The sequence below is a fragment of the Erpetoichthys calabaricus genome, chromosome 1, assembly GCF_900747795.2.
Source record: "Erpetoichthys calabaricus chromosome 1, fErpCal1.3, whole genome shotgun sequence".
Classification (NCBI taxonomy): Eukaryota; Metazoa; Chordata; class Cladistia; order Polypteriformes; family Polypteridae; genus Erpetoichthys; species Erpetoichthys calabaricus.
The window spans coordinates 149,540,052-149,560,341 of record NC_041394.2 but is presented as its reverse complement, the minus strand read 5'-3'; the positions used below and the strand labels follow the sequence as shown (position 1 = coordinate 149,560,341).

Here is a 20,290-nt window from a genome sequence, read left to right as displayed (position 1 = left end):
AAGATGGCGAAACGCCTGCTGAAAGGGACATTTGCATCTATCCCATACGCAATTCCTGTAAACAGATTTCCACGCTCAATATGAATTGCGATCCTGTGGTTTACCCACTTTTATTCCCTTACGAAGACATTGGCTGGCACAAAGATTTACAACATGTTCCTGATAAAAGAACCGCCAAACGAATAAGGCTTACTCAATGCCAATTTTATGCATACAGATTAGCAATGAGGAATACATTTAGTATATTGCACTCCAGCGGCAAACTATTCCAACAGTACGTCGTAGATGCGTATGTTAAAACAGAGGGCGCGCATCTCAGCTATCTCAGATTATATCAACAAGATCTGCGCATGGAACAATACAATGTTTGAATACAGACGCACTGTAAGCAAACGCTGAAAATAGCAACATATGTGTAGGCAAAATGATCATATTACCATCCACATTTCCAGGAAGTCCAAGATACATGCAACAAAACTATCAAGTTGCCATGGCCATAGTACGTAAATTCGGAAAGCCTGATTTATTTATCACTTTCACATGTAATCCTACTTGGCCGGAAATTTTACATGCACACTGCGTCTTTCAAGAAGTATTAATTTCTACTTGATTTCTGAATTCCTTTCTCACCGTTTTCCGTTCCTATTCTTACACTGCCATATGCTACGGCGGGCGTCGGCTAGTTTAACATTAATACCATTATCAGCATGTGACTTTTAAATGTACACTTTAATGGCATAGATTTTACCTACAACATACAGTACAACAGACAGCCTGTTATCGTATACTGTTTTCAGTAACTATTTTTACACTTCCTGATTTCCTGGAAAATTGTACATTTTTAAAAATTGAGTGTTTTCAGGTCTTCAGCCAAAATATATTAGATAAAGGATACCTAAATGAATAAGTAACTCATCTTTATATATGCAATTTATTGAACAAACTGTTCTGTTTATATCTGCATGAGTTTGCTCTGATAACCCCGTGTTTCTCCCAGTGTTCAAATGTGCAGTGTGTCAGCCAGTAGACTAGTGATACTGTGAGCAGGATTGTGTGCTCTTCATAGTGCCAACCACTGCACCACTGTGCTTCCATGTGATCAAAGAAGAAGGAAGATAGTGAGATATGCGCAAGCTTCTTAACCAGAAAGCAATCATATGTTTCATCAAAACAAAGAGAAAACGCCGAATCAGAGTCTAAAGTCAGAAATAACGAGATCTTTAAAACCAGGAAATTCAAAAAAACGATCACCAAAGAAAATACTTTTTTAATCCAATTTGTTTGGTTTTTTTTAAGTGTCCCAAACGGCTAGGGAAGCATCACCCAGCTATACTGGACTGAACACAGCAGGAACACTAATGGGAGCACATCATTCCAGCCACAGTTCTCCCAGCTGACAAACGTATTGGCCTCCTCAAAAGGAGCCTGCACCTTGCAGAGCTGCAGCTTCTGCTTCTACAGGTCCCTAGTAAAATATCCCAGTAGTGTTGCTTGACCCCTGGTACGCTGCTCCACTAGGCAGTGGAAAAAAAAAAGTTCTCATAAACTGGCCTAATTATCAGTAAATAATTCGATGAACAGAGCAAATGCAAAAACAGCAAATTTGCTGCAAATAATGCTTTGGCGAAATTCTCTGATCAACACTACTAGGCATATTGTAGTCAGACAATGACTTCATATTTGTCAACTCAGTGTAGAAGCTATAAATAGATTCAAGGCTGACAACATGTCACAATTGTTGGCACAAAAAAAGATTTATGTGGCTGTGCTCCAGGAGACACATGCCTCTATGAAGGAAGAACTTATAGCAATAGTTAGCGTATAGGTTATAAGCTAGTGGAAGTAAACAATCTTCCCATCTATGGAGTTGCCACTTACAAAAGACATCAACAATATACATGTACTGAAACCTCCAGCAACCTCTTCACCATTACCATCCTTGTCAGTGATATTAATTCTGTCAACATTTACAAGCCCCCGATTATTGACTGTCCCGATGATGTATTACAATCACTCTCACATCCCATACTATACTGTGGCGATTTTAATAGACATCAGAGTCAATGGAAGTGTCAAGAGGATTATATTAGTATAAGAGATGAGATATTATTTTTCATGTACAAGTGGAACCTTGGATTGCGAGTAACTTGGTCTGTGAGTGTTTTGCAAGACAAGCTAAAATTGTTAATAAATTTTGACTTGATAAACGAGCGAGGTCTTGCAATACGAGTAGTCCATATATGCTTTGTCTACCGAGCGTCATGTGATCACAACTGAGCTGATGGTATCTCTCACTGCGGGATTGTGGGCAATCGTCAGTCGGCGAGACTTACTCATATAGTCAACATCTGTACAAGCATATACTGTTTACTACAGCATTGTGACTACGTGTATGTGCTGTGACATGTGAGTCCCCATCTTGCACCCCAAAACACGAAGCTGAGCCTCAATACTTTAGCGACACCATCTTTATTCAGCATGAAACAGGAACAGCGCAGTTATTTATTGTAGTGGGATCTGCTACTTTCCTATACACAGGCACAGCAGACAGGCAGGGTCATTCCCAGGTTAGTGGCCAAGTAATACTGTGACCTGCACATTTATAATGTTCCTTGTTCCTTGTATCACCCATCAACGGCATGTGCTTATAGCATGACCACGATCTTTTCGGATTTGCTTTTACAGCGAACTGCTACAGCGCTGGGTGCCTGCGCTTGCTGCGGGATGCTCCTCCACGTGTCGTCCTGTTGGGTGAAATCCCACAAGAGTTTACAAACTCACTCACACCAGCCATGATTTTTTTTCAAAGGTAAAGTGCAGGTTAATTTGTTTTATGTATTTTTACTTTATATTTTGTATTAATCATTTTTATATGAATAGTTTTGGGTTGTGGAACAAATCATCTGAGTTTCCATTATTTCTTATGGGGAAATTCGCTTTGATATACGAGTGCTTTGGATTGCAAGCATGTTTCCGGAACGAATTATGCTCGCAAACCGAGGTTCCACTTGTATTCTTTCTTTCCCTGTCGGCTGTCTGTGAGGAGTTTGTGCCGCTATGCTGCCACAGTTTGTGTGTGGTCACATGACTGCATGGCTACGTCTGATTTGTGAAACGGAGCCATGTGATTATTGCTGCTACATCTGATTGGCGAAACGGAGTCTTGTGATTATTGTTGCTACGTCTGATTGGTGAAACGGAGTCTTGTGATTATTATTGCTACGTCTGATTGGTGAAACAGTCATGCAGTAGATCCACTGGCGGCTTCTCTCTGGCAAAAATATAGCGTATCTAATGGAAAAAAAGTAACGATTCGAGTGTTGTCCAATGTAGCGGAGAAAGAGTAGCGTTTCTTCTTCACAAACGTACTCAAGTAAAAGTAAAAGTAAAAAGTATGGTGCAATAAAACTTCTCTTAGAAGTATAATTTTTTAAAAAAGTTACTCAAGTAAATGTAACGGAGTAAATGTAACTCGTTACTACCCAACTCTGCTTATACGTAATCTAACCTAAACACAGTTAATACATCCGACTAAACCACCCAGTTGTATTAATAGTCTTGGAACTCTTGAAATTATTTTTAAAAGGCTAAAAAGTTTAATAAATTATTAAACTAGATCTTAACATTAAGAACCCCTATAATTTAAAGATAATAGAACACAGGTTTCTTTATGTTGGGCAGTGAGTAAACACACAATGAAAGACATGGCAGCAATTTCAAGAAAAACAACAGTAACTTCTATGGCACCAGACAATATAAAAGAAAGATTGAAAGATATTTATATAGAAAATAAAAGTAGATAGGAATCTAAAAATATCAGGAGTGAAGGAGCACGCAGTCCACACTCTAAAGTCTGTTAAACTCTTTCATTTCTGGGTACCGCGTACTGCCACGACGACTGAGGCACAATTCTCTTCTCGTTTGCCAGCTTCACTCGGTCCTCTTGCAAGTCTTCCCTCTTTTGCTGGGACACAACTGCCATCACCCTGGTGAAACTGTCTCTTCCTCCCTCGAGGTAGGTCTCACTGTCCGTGTATCTCACATCTTGTCAGCCACATACCCTCATCTGCCCATGAGCCCCTGCTCTCTACACCGTCTGCCCATGCGCCAGATCTCTTTTTATTCACACTGTCCTCTGGCCTTGCTCCGTCCTTTCTGCTTACGCTCTCTCTTCATACAGTCCGAACACCACACACTGCCCAGAAGTATATAACTGCTTCAGTCTCTGCCTAGATCAATATGATGATCGATTAAACAATAGTACATACCAATTTCCTTTGCTTAACAATAGTGTAAACACATTTTCATTGGTTTAACAATAGTATTGTTGCCTGCTTTCAAAAAGCACATACAGTATACCACTGTATGCCGATTAGAAACGAATGTCCCCAGAACATGTTAATTTTCAAAGAAAGCAGGTTCTGTATCACAATATTGTATGTTGATGAGATACCAATCAAAGCAGTCAAATCTTCAAAGCAGGTGACACTTTTGCAAGATGGTAATTATCTACATCCTGTAGACAGCCATCAACAATAACCTGTAACAGAATTATTCAGGAAATTTGCCTTTTCATTTATCATCCAAGTCTCAAGCAAAGGGTGCCTATTTTCCCTTCATATGTTGGTGCTTACATTTACTATATACATGTTTTTTGCCTAAGGAAAAAAGAAAACCACCCAGTGTACAAAAACTTTCACCTATGACATATAGAGAACGAGAGGTAGGCAGCACGGAACATGCACTGATACAGCACGTTGCCACGTGACAAAAAAAGTGCCCCCAGAAGGGAACCACAAAGAATCCATACGCGGTTGGGGCGAATGGATTGAATTTATCCAGAAATCATCTTTAACTGTACTCCAATATCCTCAACTCTATTTAATTTTAATAATTTTAATTAGCATTTAAAAGAGCAAAGATCTTCACACTAGTCAAGAGAGGCTAATATGATGATGTACCTGAAAACTACTGCCCAGTTTTGTTATTTTCCATTTGTCTTAAACTACTTGAGAGACTGCTGCATATCAGAATCAGTCAAGCTAACCAGACAGTCATTTCTATTGAACAGGCTGCCTTCTGTAGGCTCACAGATGCACCAAGACAATACTTGTTCTTACTAATTTCATCAAAGACAGATTTTAAGAGCACCAAAAACCAGTTGTGGCTTTGATTGATGTTACAGCAGCATATAACACCACATGGAAGAAGGATTGCTCCACAAGCTCACTGAAGTAATCTGGTAAGTCAAAATTTGTGACCTAATCATCAATATGCTCAGTGATAGTTATTTTAACGTACACCTAAGTGATGACAGTAGCACAACATGAAGATTTAACAATGACCTACAACAGGGCTCAGTCCCTGCACCATTAATGTTTCACCTTTACATCCATGACCCAGTTCAACAGCATCACACAAGTTTAAATATACCAACGCTATGGCCTTTCATCATTTAGAATGGTTAATGATGACCGACATGGCTTCCTTTACTGCAAAAAGTGCAGCCTTCAGCCAAGCATTACAAAGACCGAAATTTCCTGCTTTCACCTTAACAGTCACCTGACCAACAGACAACTGAAAGAGTAGATAAATGGTGCGATACTGAAAATCAGTTGATCACTGACACACAAGGCTCAGAACAGCAAGGGACTGGCAAAACTAAAAACTAAAAATAATCTGATTCAGAATTTGGTTTGCATTTCTTGGGGTGTCTCCACCAGTTGCCTTCAAACATCACCCTTGACCTTAGTGTACTCAGCAGCAGAATAATGTGCCTTTATATGGTTCAACAGCCAATACATCAAGGACATCAAGATACTACTGAACACAGCAATGAGAACCTTCACAAACAATGTGCGCTCAACAACTACTAAGTGGTTTCCTGACCTCAATAATATCACTCCTCCACATTTCAAGTGCAAACAGGTGTTACTCCAAGAGTATAACAAAATAATGAAAAATGATAAACTGACTGTCCAAAATGACATTCTTAAGGCCCCACCAATTTGGCTAACCAAGAAAACCATTGCTTGGCCTTGCATAACATCTTGATGCAGCAGACTTTAATCTGAAACAAACACAGAGGAATCCTGGGCTAATATCAACCAAAAAGTCCCATCTTTAACAACACAATGACAGCGACTGTTCAAGAGAGTTCCAGTTGCTGCATATGACAAAGTAATAAATTCACTGTGTTTTTCACATTGTTGTGGAGGTATTTTAGCCCACTCTTTCCTATCTGGCTGATTTAATTCATAAACAATGGTAAGTTTCTGAGCATTAACCACTTGCTTCGGATCCAGCCAAAGCATCATCATTGGGTATATATGTGGACTTTGATTAGGCCAGTTCAAAAATTGTAATTTTGCTTTTTTTCAACATTCTGATGTGGCATTAAGCTACACTTAAGCTTCCACACACAGACAGATAACTGGATATTCTTCTTATGAATTTTCTGATACAAGAGTATTCAAGGTTCCGTCAACTATATACAGTAATCCCTCCTCCATCGCGGGGGTTGCGTTCCAGAGCCACCCGCGAAATAAGAAAATCCGCGAATTAGAAACCATATGTTTATATGGTTATTTTTATATTGTCATGCTTGGGTCACAGATTTGCGCAGAAACACAGGAGGTTGTAGAGAGACAGGAACGTTATTCAAACACTGCAAACAAACATTTGTCTCTTTTTCAAAAGTTTAAACTGTGCTCCATGACAAGACAGAGATGACAGTTCTGTCTCACAATTAAAAGAATGCAAACATATCTTCCTCTTCAAAGGAGTGCGTGTCAGGAGCACAGAATGTCACATAGATAGAGAAAACAATCTCTAGCAAACAAATCAATAGGGCTGTTTGCTTTTAAGTATGCGAAGCACCGCGGCACAAAGCTGTTGAAGGCGGCAGCTCACACCCCCTCCGTCAGGAGCAGGAAGAGAGAGAGAGATAGAGAGAGACAGAGTTTGTTTTTCAGTCAAAAATCAATACGTGCCCTTCGAGCTTTTAAGTATGCGAAGCACCGTGCAGCATGTCGTTTCAGGAAGCAGCTGCACAAAAGATAGCAACGTGAAGATAATCTTTCAGCATTTTTAGACGAGCGTCCATATCGTCTAGGTGTGCGAACAGCCCCCCTGCTCACACCCCCTACGTCAGGATCAGAGAAAGTCAGCGCAAGAGAAAGAGAAAAGTAAGCTGGGTAGCTTCTCAGCCATCTGCCAATAGCGTCCCTTGTATGAAATCAACTGGGCAAACCAACTGAGGAAGCATGTACCAGAAATTAAAAGACCCATTGTCCGCAGAAATCCGCGAACCAGCAAAAAATCCACGATATATATTTAAATATGCTTACATATAAAATCCGCGATAGAGTGAAGCCGCGAAAGGCAAAGCGCGATATAGCGAGGGATCACTGTACGTCATCCAGGTCCTGCCATCATACTACCACCACTATGTTTGACAAATAAGCATCTTAAGCATGGGACAGACGCCATATAAATATCATGTATTATTATTATTAGTAGTAGTAGTAGTAGTATAATGTTCTTACTGTGGAATGCTGCATCTAAAATGTTCCACATTGATGAATACCAAGCTATTCTCTGATCCATCTTTGTAACTGATGTGCATTTATGTACTACTTGGTTAGCAGTGGTTTTTCCTGTGCTACTCTATATTGAAGCCTATTTTTGGTTAGTGCCTTTACGAATGTGGAGTCATGAGCACTGACATTTAAAGTCACGCAGTATTTGCGATATGATCCATAGGTGCCTATATTGTTTGCTGCAGTCCCGCATTGGTCTTCATAGATACCCACTCTATCTATCTATTGTGAATTTCCCCTTGGGATTAATAAAGAAGTTACATGTTAGGTATGTTAATTGGCAGCTCTAATTCAGCCCTATATGAGTGAGTGTGACCGTCTGCGTGAGTGTACCTGGCATTGTAACTGAATGCTACTGACTCCAGCTCTCTTAAAATCTATAGCTGGATAGAAAGCCTGCATCTCAGGCTTTAAAAAATTACTGTACTGTACCAGCTATACTAACATTGATCTTGTTTTGCTTTTCAGTCTTACTATGAATCAACTTCTAGTTATGCTGAATTCTTCCTTTTTGTATTCTGCAATAATTTAGATTCTTCCTGAATTATTTTTTCATAGGAGACTGCATTTCTTTGATGTGGTCAGTGACATCATTTGTATATTTTATAGCTCTGCGATCGCCAGCACGATATTCTACGCCCACCGAATCAACATTAATTATGGTGAAAAAGGCAGGCTCAGTTAAGGGACGCACACTTGATTCACTAGGGATAGTGGGAAAGGAGAGAATGAAGGGAAACCTGCCTGCCATTATAAACGATGCCTGCTATCCTCTCTCTGACACGCTAGCACTGAGTACTTTCAGCCAATGAGAAATTAACACAGCGGGGCCCTATTAAACCTACAGCTATATGACTCTATAATGCCACATTGTGACTGTGACTGCTCTTTTTAACTTTTGGCCAAGTCAGGCGTTTTCTTTTTCTTTTTTGGTTTATTATAGGGGAGTTCCTGTTGTTAATTATTGTATTTACGTATTATATTCCCAATTGCGACAAAATCTATCTATCTATCTATCTATCTATCTATCTATCTATCTATCTATCTATCTATCTATCTATCTATCTATCTATCTATCTATCTATCTATCTATCTATCTATCTATCTATCTATCTATCTATCTATCTATCTATCTATCTATCTATCTATCTATCTATCTATCTATCTATCTATCTCTCATAAAAACATGAGACTAAAAATGTTCTCAGCCATCACCATAAATCACATAGTGTAAGTAACATATAAAAAGTATTATTTTTTGGGGGAGTATTCCTTTAAATAGTTATCTTATTAGTATGCATGCCAACCCAGCCACAGGGGATGCACAAACCAGTTTTTTTCTCCATACCGGTCCCAAACCTGGATAAATGGGAAGGGTTACGTCAGGAAAGGCATCCAGTGTAAAATTTTGCCAAATCAATATGCGGACAACAATGCAAATTTCCATACTGGAACAGTCAATCCCCGGGTTAACAATGACCACCACCAGTACTGTTAGCCAACAGGGTGCTGGCGGAATATGGACTACTGTTGGCCGAAGAAGGAGAAGAAGAAGGGGGAGACGTGTCTGGAGGCAGGAGGAGAGGAGGAAGGTAAAGAGAGTGGAACTGAGGGTAGGAACTTTGGATGTTGGCAGTATGACTGGTAAGGGGAGAGATTTAGCAGAAATGATGAACAGAAGGAAGGTTGATATATTGTGTGTGCAAGAGACTAAATGGAAAGCGAGGAAGACCGGGTGGATTGGAGGTGGATTCAAATTGTTCTATCATGGTGTGGATAGGAGGAAAAATGGGGTAGGGGTTACTCCAAAGGAAGAGTATGCCAAGAGTGTTTTGGAGGTGAAAAGAGTGTGAGACGGAGTAATGATTATGAAGCTGGAAATTGGAGATGTGATGATGAATGTTGTTAGTGCATATGCCCCACAAGTTGGGTGTGCGATGGATGAGAAAGAAGATTTCTGGAGTGAGTTGGATGAAGTGATGGACAGTGTACCCAAGGGACAGAAAGTGGTAATTGGAACGGATTTCAATGGACATGTTGGTAAAGCGAACAGAGGAGACGAGGAGGTCCTGGGTAGGTATGCTGTCAAGGAGAGGAATGAGAAAGGTCAGATGATAGTGGATTTTGCCAAAAGGATGGACATGGCTGTGGTGAATACATATTTTAAGAAGAAGGAGGAACATAGGGTGACATACAGGAGTGAAGGAAGATGCACACAGGTAGATTATACAGATTCTATGCAGAAGAGTCAATCTGAAGGATATTGAAGACTGCAAAATGGTGGCAGGGGAAAGTGTAGTTAAGCAGCATAGGATGGTGGTCTGTAGGTTGACGTTGGAAATCAAGAAGAGGAAGAGAGTGAGGCCAGAACCAAGGACCAAATGGTGGAAGTTAAAAAAGGAAGACTGCAAGATTGAGCCTAGGGACGAGGTTAGACAGGCACTGGGTGGCAGTGAAGAATTACCAGACAGTTGGGCAACTACTGCAGATGTAGTAAGGGTGACAGCAAGAAGGGTGCTTGGCATGACATCTGGACAGAGGAAGGAGAAAAAGGAAACCTGGTGGTGGAATGGGGAAGTACAAGAGAGTATACAGAGGAAGAGGATGGCCAAGAAGAAGTGGGATAGTCAGTGAGATTCAGAAAGTAGACAAGAGTATAAGGAGATAAGGCACAAGGTGAAGAGAGAGTTGGCGAAGGCTCAAGAAAAGGTTGGACACTAACAAAGGAGAAAAGGACCTGTACCGATTGGATAGACAGAGGGACCGAGCTGGGAAAGCTGTGCAGCAGGTTAGGGTGTTAAAGGATAAAGATGGAAATGTACTCACAAGCAAGGAGAGTGTGTTGAACAGATGGAAAGAGTACTTTGAGAGGCTGATGAATGCAGAGAATGAGAGAGAGTACGTTGGATGATGCGGAGATAGTGAATCAGGAACTGCATCGGATTTGCAAGGAGGAATTAAGGACAGCTATGAAGAGAATGAAGAATGGAAAGGCCGCTGTGGAAGCATGGAGGTGTTTAGGAGAGATGGCAGTGGAATTTTTAACTAGGTTGTTTAATGGAATCTTGGAAAGTGAAGGGATGCTTAAGGAGTGGAGAAGAGGTGTACAGGTGCTGATATTTAAGAATAAGGGGGATGTGCAGAACTGTAGTAATTACAGGGGGATAAAATTTATGAGCCACAGCATGAAGTTATGGGAAAGAGTAGTGGAAACTAGGTTAAGAAGGGAGGTGATGATCAGTGAGCAGCAGAATGGTTTCATGCCAAGAAAGAGCACCACAGATGTGATGTTTGATCTGAGGATGTTGATGGAGAAGTATAGAGAAGGCCAGAAGGAGTTGCATTGAGTCTTTGTGGACCTGAAGAAAGCATATGACTGGGTGCCTCGAGAGGAGCTGTGGTACTGTATGAGGAAGTCGGGAGTGGCAGAGAAGTACGTAAGAGTTGTACAAGATATGTATGAGGAAAGTGTGACTGTGGTGAGGTGTACAGTAGGAGTGACGGATGCATTCAATGTGGAGATGGGATTGCATTAGGGATCAGCTCTGAGCCCTATGTTATTTGCAATGGTGATGGACAGGTTGACAGATGAGATTAGACAGGAGTCCCCATGGACTATGATGTTTGCTGATGACACTGTGATCTGTAGCGAGAGTAGGGAGCAGATTGAGGAGACCCTGGAGAGATGGAGATATGTGCTGGAGAGGAGAGGAATGAAGGTCAGTAGGAACAAGACAGAATACATGTGTGTAAATGAGGGGGAGGTCAGTGGAATGGTGAGGATGCAAGGAGCAGAGTTGGTGAAGGTGGATGAGTTTAAATACTTGGGATCAACAGTACAGAGTAATGGGGATTGTGGAAGAGAGGTGAAAAAGAAAGTGCAGGAAGGGTGGAATGGGTGGAGAAGAGTGTCAGGAGTAATTTGTGACAGACATGTATCAGCAAAAGTGAAAGAGAAGGTCTGGTAGTGAGACCAGCTATGTTATATGGGTTGGAGACGGTGGCACTGACCAGAAAGCAGGAGACAGAGCTGGAGGAGGCAAAGTTAAAGATGCTAAGATCTGCACTGGGTGTGATGAGGATGGATAGGATTAGAAATGAGTAAATTAGGAGGGTCAGCTCAGGTGGGACGGATGGGAGATAAAGTACAGAGAGGCAAGATTGCGTTGGTTTGAACATGTGCAGATGAGAGATGATGAGTATATTGGGAGAAGGATGTTAAGGATAGAGTTGCCAAGAAAAAGGAAAAGAGGAAGGCCTAAGAGGAGGTTTATGTATGTGGTGAGAGAGGACATGCAGGTGGTCGGGGTAACAGACCAAGATGCAGAGGACAGAAAGATATGGAAAAAGATGATCCGCTGTGGCAAACCCTAATGGGAGCAGCCGAAAGAAGAAGAAGAAGTAGTAGTACGCATGCCAGAAGACAGTGCAGGCCAACACAAAGGATACAAGATAGCAGCACCTACTGTATATGTATTTGTATGTCTAGGGTTGTGTGTGTGTATGCTTGCATGTGTGTGTATTATAAAAGGGTGCCTGGCTGGAAAGAATTTGCTAAGATACCACCAAGGAAGCAAAAGTCAGAAGGGTGCTGTAGGTACTAGCTTGTTTGACATCCCAGAAATGGAACTATAAGGACATCAGTGCAAATGACAGAGGGAATGTGGATCTCTGGAAGGGGCCTGAAGAGATTCATTTAGGTAGCTAGAGGGCAGACAACCTAGTAGATGCCAAACATGCCTGACTCTGTATTTACAAAGAGAGAGAGATTGAGAAAGAACAGTATATGGCCCCATATCAGGAGTGTTGGGTCATGATGCCCTTTAAAGTTTGAGGACAAACTAGACACTGACTCTAGTCGAAAGTGCATACTGTATTGCTACTTTTAGTTTTTCACACGCATCTTCATTTTAGAATGGCACACTTGTACTGTGGCTAATACTGCTGCCACAAAGCACCAGAAGACTGAATTAGAATCTTGTTTTACTCATTGTGTCAACTATAAATGCTCTCTTCATGTTTCTGTGAGTTTTTCTCTCTCATTCCAAAAGCATACATGTCAGGTAAACTGTTATGTCTAAGGGTGTAGTTTGTGTGCTCAACATTCTTAATATTATTTAATACTATTCCAAAAGTGGTAATTTTATCAAATAAATACTGTGTTTTCTATGCATTCTTCTTTTATTTGTGTGTTCCTTTATTATAATGTACAACACAGTAAACAGATTAATGAACAAAAAATAGCTCTGTATGTGCTTTGCTCCTCCATTTGTTTAAAGCTGTTTTCCTTACATGAAACATATAGTAAAGTAAGTCTTACAAAGCTTCAGGGAATGATTCTTTGACTTTTAGAATAATCACCAATGTTGCATTTAATTACAAATACACTTGACTATGAGCATGAATAATGAAATCTGTAACAGCTGCCTCATGCTTTAGTGGCTTTAATGCCTGAAAAATATATCTGCTTTGCATTTTTGTTAAAACATAAGGATGACTTCCAGGAAAACGTTAAAAGAACACATTAAGAGGAACAAAGGGAGTATGTGTGTTAGAAGATCTGAATCAGATAAATGGAATAGACACATAGTGCTTAACTTTCTGCCCTTCAAACTGAACTTATCATACACACACTACATTTTAATAAATTAAAAAAGTAAAGATTTTATTGTAAACTATTGGTGCTATTTAGAATTTTTAGCTACCACTGTTGCTCATTTTACTAAAGCCATTTGAGTTAAAAAATATACTTGTTTTAATTAGTCCATTGGAAACACAGAAAATAAAATTAAATAAAGTAAATAAATAAATAACATATGGTATCCTTTGCATCATAAGACTGTTCAAGGACTTTGAGTACATATCCATTTTCACTAGTTTTTCATCCTCCATATTCAAAATATTCTTATCTCAATTAAGGTCAAAGTCAAGGCCTATACAGCACAATCTATCATTTACAGTATTTTTCATTAGTATATTAACCATAAGAAAGGTTATTGCTCCTTCTTACTGGTAATTACAGATGTTTTTACCTTCTGATAAAACAATGCATTGCTTAAAATCCTTATATTTAAACTTTCATACATTTTCATTCTCACCTTTAATGATAACTTCATAGCCTACAGCAAAATCAACCAGATGTTCTGTAGACATTGTAAAACTTTCATGTAAAACTTTCAGTGACTGACATGTAAAAACAAACTGATTTAAAACTAAGGAATTAAGAGATTTTACTCTGTTCAACTATGCGACTGCGATTATATAGTTTCCAAAAAAATCGTGACACTGTAAAATGTAAATAAAAACAGAATGTGATTTGCAAATTATATAACCTTACATATAAATGAAAATAGTATAATGACAACATATCAAATGCTGAAACTAAGAAATTTTATCCTTTTTAGAAAAATATGTGCTCATTTTAAATAAGATGCCAGCAACACGTTTCAAAAAAGTTGAAGCTGGGGCATGTTTACCACTGTGCTGCTTCACACTTTTTTAAAAAACACCCTATAAACATTTAGGAACTTAGGAAACCAAGCGCAGTAGTTTTGAAAGTGAAATGTTGTCCCATTTTTAACTGATATAGGATTTCAGCTGCTCAATAGTTCGGGGTCTCATTTGTCAAATTTTTGTTTCATAATGAGCCAAATGTTTTAAGCGGGTCTGGATTGCTGGCAGGTCAATCACCCGAACTCTTTTACTAACAAAGCCATGCTGATGCAATACATGCAGAATGTAGTTTGGTATTATCTTGCTGAAATAAGCAAGGCCTTTCCCTTAAAAAGACGTCATCTGGATGGCAGCATATGCTGCTCCAAAACCTTTATATATCATTCAGCATTAATGGTGCCTTCAAAAATGTGCAAACTATCACACCATGTGAACTAGTGGTGAATGGTGAACCCATATTTCTGACAGCCTCTGCCTCTCTGGTAGTCTGGCAGTCTTTCCAGTGTTTCTTTGGCCCATCCCAACTTTTTTTTAAAACATGTTGCTAGCAGTAAATTCAAAATAAGCATGTATTTTTCATAAAACAATACAATTTCTTAGTTTCAACATTTGATATGTTGTCTTTGTTCTATTTTCAATTAAATTTGAGTTTAAATGATTTGCAAATAATTACATTCTGTTTTTATTCACATTTTACTGTGTTTCCCAAGTTTTTTTTAAACTGGGTTATAATTACATTTAGCCAGGCAAACAAGATGTTAAGAGAAACATGAATGTCAGAGAATAGTAAAAACCTGGACAAGTAACCTGTACAGCTGAAATGAGGTATCATGAGGGTACTATGTTAAGTAAAGACTGCCCCTGAAAAAAAACTATGTGGAGAGAGAAGAATTAGACAGTGATCACGACAAAGTAGAGTCAAGCCGTATTCCTCCAGGACAAAACTTAGTATCACAATGACCCCAAAGTCAAATCAGTGACTCCTCCTAAATTTATATAAAGGCAGACAATATAGAAGTCAAAATGGCTTTTTGTTCTTGTCAGTTAAGCAGAGTCCAAAAATGCATATCTACCTAGGTCCACTAAGGATCATACTAGACTACTGGAGTCACTAAGTACCGAAACGATTCTTAGAGGTCACCATAAGCTGGAAATGAAAACAATTATTCCTGCCCGAGGCTATTGAATCTGAAATCCAGAAGTAAGCTTGGTTAAAGAACTCTGACTGGAAAGTGGGAAAGTTAAAGAATTAAACTGCAGATGAGACAGAAGAAAGGTAGAGGTAAAGATGAATAAAGTTTTAGAATTTACAGTCTATTATATAAAAAATGTTAAGGGAGGGAAGATTCTACTTTGAGGTTTATTTTTGTGATACTTCTGAATTATCTCATTATCCCTCTCTCTATTTCATTTTCTAACAAAAATATACATTTTTTTTAAACTTAAACAATGCACTTAGAGCAGTTATACTTTCATGTCAGTATGAATGTGCTGTTGCTGAATTACAATAAACATGAGTGCTGGTTTTAATACACTAACTATATTGTACTTTAACACTTGTACATGATTTGTAAGCACAACTTCAAAGGAAATCTACAAATTGTTATTACAGTTTTTCCTCATTTTACTCAATTTAAAATGGAAGAGAAATAATTTCTACATATAGTTTCTCATTCATTATTAAGGGCATGATTATACAAGATTTTCATCAACTGTCATTTGAACACTTCCATGGGTGAGGTATAAGGCATAAAGGGAGTTAAAACTAAGTAAAATCAAAATGTAATTATCCTACAACAACCTCTACAACAACCATAATATTAAATTTAATTAATTAATTAAATTATATTAAATTAAATAAAATCACAAAAAAGGGAAAATAAATCATAATGAAAAATACACAATAAAACCCAGACTGGGTTTTGAATCTGAGACTTTGCAGGTAAGAGGTAGCAGTGCTATCCATTAGGCCACAATAAAGACCCTGTTTTCAAACATTGGTTAGATTTTTGAAAGTTGTTTTAAAATGCTATGATGATTTCTGTGTGTTTGTTTTTCAAAAATTAACTTTTAACCTGTTTTTAACCCGTCTTTGTCCTTTTTTTTTCTTTTCTATGAGGATGCATCCTGGAGGTAAGCAGTCATGTCTTATTGTGTTAATCTTATAAATGTAAAATATGGAATGTGTAGTAATTGTTAGGCCACTACTTTACTTCTAACTGCCATGCTACAGAAAACAGTAAGTGTAAACAAGTTTTCTCTATTTTAATGTGTTAATGATGATTAAAACAAAAAGGTTATATTTCCATAACTTTAATTGACTCTTTACTATCTTTCATTGTAAATTATTGTGTTGAGAGCTACAGTTTTGAAGTTAGAGGTTTCCTAAGAGCTTTTTTTTTTTAAGTTAACTCCACAAAAGGTACACACGCACATTATCTGCCTGCAGTGAGATGTGTTATACTGGTTTACAAGCAAAGTGATAAGGCAACTTCATTTGATAAATGACTTTTAAATTTGATAGAGATCTTACCTTGGCTTGTAGTCATACTTAAATGCTTGTGAATGAAAACATCACTGCACAAACCTAATCTTACAAAGTGTATGTACGTACACACACACACATATATTCTAACACATACATACATACATTATATATGCTAAGTGTGTTACAGGATCAAACATAATTGGTATTACACATATACAACAAAACCGATAAACGATTGAGCCAAGAATATTGTAGCTGAAAGCACAACACTTAACTTAATGGCTTTAAGCTGGCTAATTTCGCAAAATTAAAGTGCAGTCAGGTTTAAATGAAGGCTGGGGCTCTAGAAAGCTATTTAATTTTACACAAAATGCAGTCTGTACTTCTGACCATGCAATGCATTAATTGTGTTTTATGCAAAACTTGACTCCTTCATGTAACTTACAGTTCTATTAAATTTCATACTATTTTGCCAGAAGACATTAAAAAATGTTCGAGTCCCGTGAAGCTGACAACATTACTCTAGAGCTCATGTTTTCAGAAATCTGAAAGTGTCTGCAGTAAAACCCCAAACTTCAGAAATATGTTTTGGAAAGCCCAATCTCTTAAAGAATTTGTACCCTACTTTTTAATGGGTACCATACAAATTGCCACATCATCTTATATGAATTATTGGCATAACAGACATTTAAGAGCAATAGTCTCAATTTTGCATCTACAGAAAAAAATGTTTTACTTTATAGATATACAATTTATGCAGATTAATCTACAGCATTACGTAAATAATGTTCTCGAAAAGACTATGCTTCTTAACATATAAAAGATAAAACAATTAATGAATTAGGTGTGTGAAACATTATTGTTTATCCAAGTAATATATATCAAACTGCAGACAGTATAATGTAATCAATTTATTTACTTATGAATTTAATGAGTAAAAAAATGCAAGTTATATTTTTTTATTTATAAAACTAACTGATTGTGCTAAAAGTAAGCAAATAATTGTGAATTTCAACAATGTTAAACTTGGAAATAACACAGTAAACTACTACTGCTTTAGTATTACATTGAAGATGCATTTAAAGAGCTTGGCCAAAAAGCAGCCTTTCAGTATATACTTAGGTACACCATCATATCTTAAATTAGGCATAGATCATATCATTAATACAATTAACAGCCATGCTGCCATGCTTATAGACATGTTTTTAAGATTATCAGCAAGATTACAGTTTAGCTATCTAATCATTTATTTTCCAATCACGGCTTTAGAACATTTTTTTTTAAGGCAATTAAATTTGTTCTCATCAATGCTGTGGTATTTCATTTTAATTATGGTCTTCCAAATATTGATTAATTTTCAATGCTCAGCATCTGCACTCTGTGTTGAGTTTCAGATGTTTAATCATTTGATTTTTAACCAAATGAATGCACTAATAACTATATTGATAGATCTATACAACAAGAGAAAGCAAAATAGAGAAGGATTTGTAATTGTATTTCTACATCAAAGAAATTAAAAACATCAGGGCAAATAATAATAAAACAGTAAAAATAACTTAATATGCTTATATTTTTAGCATTTTTTAAAAATGCAAAAAAACTGGAGGACAACACAAATAATATCTATTTATACAGAGTGTCTTAGTGTGTTTATATAAATCTTTACAGAAATGAACCGTGGCTGAGGCAGATAACTATAGATAAATAGATTATTTCTTATTATTATTTATAAAAATGGTATCAGCACATTATTAGAAAAAATGTTTAAGACAGATGATCTTTATAAGATCTGGATGAAAAGTATGCTTCAGATATCTCTTTCATTAATCTGCTAAACTATATTCTAGATTATTACAGAAGACTGTAAATATGAGTTTCTAAAACCTGTTAATCAAAAAATGCTTATTAAAAATTTCATTCAACTTTTAACACCATTGGATTTGCTGTATTCCACCAGGAAAGAATACTAATTCAGGCATGACAGTAAATAATATTTATATTAAAAGAATGGAAATACTGTACATTTCAAAGTGTTAAGAGTTTCAAAATAATTGTAGTATTTTAGGCGGTAAGATTCATTTCAAAACGGTAGAAATGATTTCTCACAAGTGAATTAAAGGTAGCTATAATCTAAACAGTAAATGACTTAATACTGTTTTAAGAATGTTAAAAATTAAAATGATTGCCTGAAGAAACTCGATAATTTTACAATACATAAAAATCATAAATTAACCAGGAGCTATTATGTTTACCAAAATCACAAAAATATTCAGGAATAAACTAAGAAACTGAGCAAACAATGAGTGGGCATCAAGCTTTAACATCGAGCTAAACAGTCAGTACACACATTAAGGCACTGTATTGTGTATTGTATCTTACCAATCATGTTATTTGTTCCTATTATATATTTTATTTTCTAATAGTTAAAATGATATATAAATAATAATAATAATAATTCATTACATTTATATAAAGCAGACTAACAGGGGCCGAACCCGTGCATTTTATGTGACAACTTGCCCTGAACCCCTCAACAGTTTCATATGGACCGTCTCGCCACGGTCTTGTAATCACCGTGAACTGGCAGGACTGACAAGGACAGTGACGGACGAAAGTCGTGTAATTACTCACGTAAAGTGGTCCCCGCGTCGCTTTACAGCTGTTTCTTCACTCCCCACGATCCGGGAAGGACGGCAGAGGAGGTGAAAGGTGCGCGGGTTTACCACAGCTGGCTGAATCAGCGACAAAGCGGAGTAGGGTCAGTTGCCGGCTGTCATCCTCTAGCGTTTTGCCCCCTGGTTTATTCGTGTTTCTCTTGAAAGCTCTGACGTCAGTCTCCTTGCTTTAACACGGCAGCCGGGGAGTCAGAAGTAGGGGGTTAACAGAACTGCAAAATTTCGTATTCCACTTGAAAGTCTTGACGCAAACACGTGCTTTTGTTTCTTATGTGCTGTTTAATGCGCTGCTCCTAAACAAATGATGCAGACGGAGAGATGCACACAAAGAAAAGTTACGAAAACAGAAACAAATCGCTGTACTCCTTAACCATCAGGTGGGGGAGATTTTTCTGTTGCTTAGACCCCCCGGCTGCAGCTTTTTACTTAGAGAAAAGAAAGCCGAGTTTTGTTAGCTGCTGTTGCTTGTTTGCGTAGAACTGCGTGCGTCATGTGTTATAGAAACGAGAAACGGTGACTGGTGGGAACGCTGCTCTCAAAAAGGTTTAATCCAAGCTGGGCACGAGGTAACCACGTAAGCAACAAGGCACTGGCGCTGCACAAATTCATACAAAACTTACAAGTACTTAGTGTGCTTATCAGCTTTCTATTAAGGAGCGTTGCCTTAAGCAGAATTTAATTACCTCTGTTGTGCAGTTCTTATAGGAACAACTGGGCTTTATTTAAATTGCAGAATTTCCCCAAGAGGCACATTGAACAAGAAGAAAATAATTATCAGTGCTTGATTTATCAGCTACAGTATTCTGTAGGGTATTTTTCATACCAAGAATGTCAGCATGTCAGAGTGCCTTGCAGTGGACCGGCACCGAGAACTTGGAGGTTTCCCACCTTCTACACAGTGCTACCTAAATACACTGTAGTTCCACACAACCCTAAACACAACAGATAGATAGATAGATAGATAGATAGATAGATAGATAGATAGATAGATAGATAGATAGATAGATAGATAGATAGATAGATAGATTTTGTCGCAATTGGGAATATAATACGTAAATACAATAATTAACAAC

The 20,290-nt window shown here is 37.8% G+C and overlaps 1 protein-coding gene across 3 annotated transcripts in view; it reads right to left on the bottom strand.

Annotated features, from left to right (window-relative positions):
* Nucleotides 1-19,740, bottom strand: part of LOC114655881 (solute carrier organic anion transporter family member 1C1-like) — a 107,539-nt gene extending 87,799 nt beyond the window's left edge. For all 3 annotated transcript variants that reach the window (XM_028807170.2, XM_051919635.1, XM_051919629.1), the window contains exon 1: nucleotides 19,174-19,740. The gene's annotated coding sequence lies outside the window, so the exon portion shown is untranslated. The remainder of the gene's footprint in view (nucleotides 1-19,173) is intronic.
* Nucleotides 19,741-20,290: the final 550 nt, after the last annotated feature.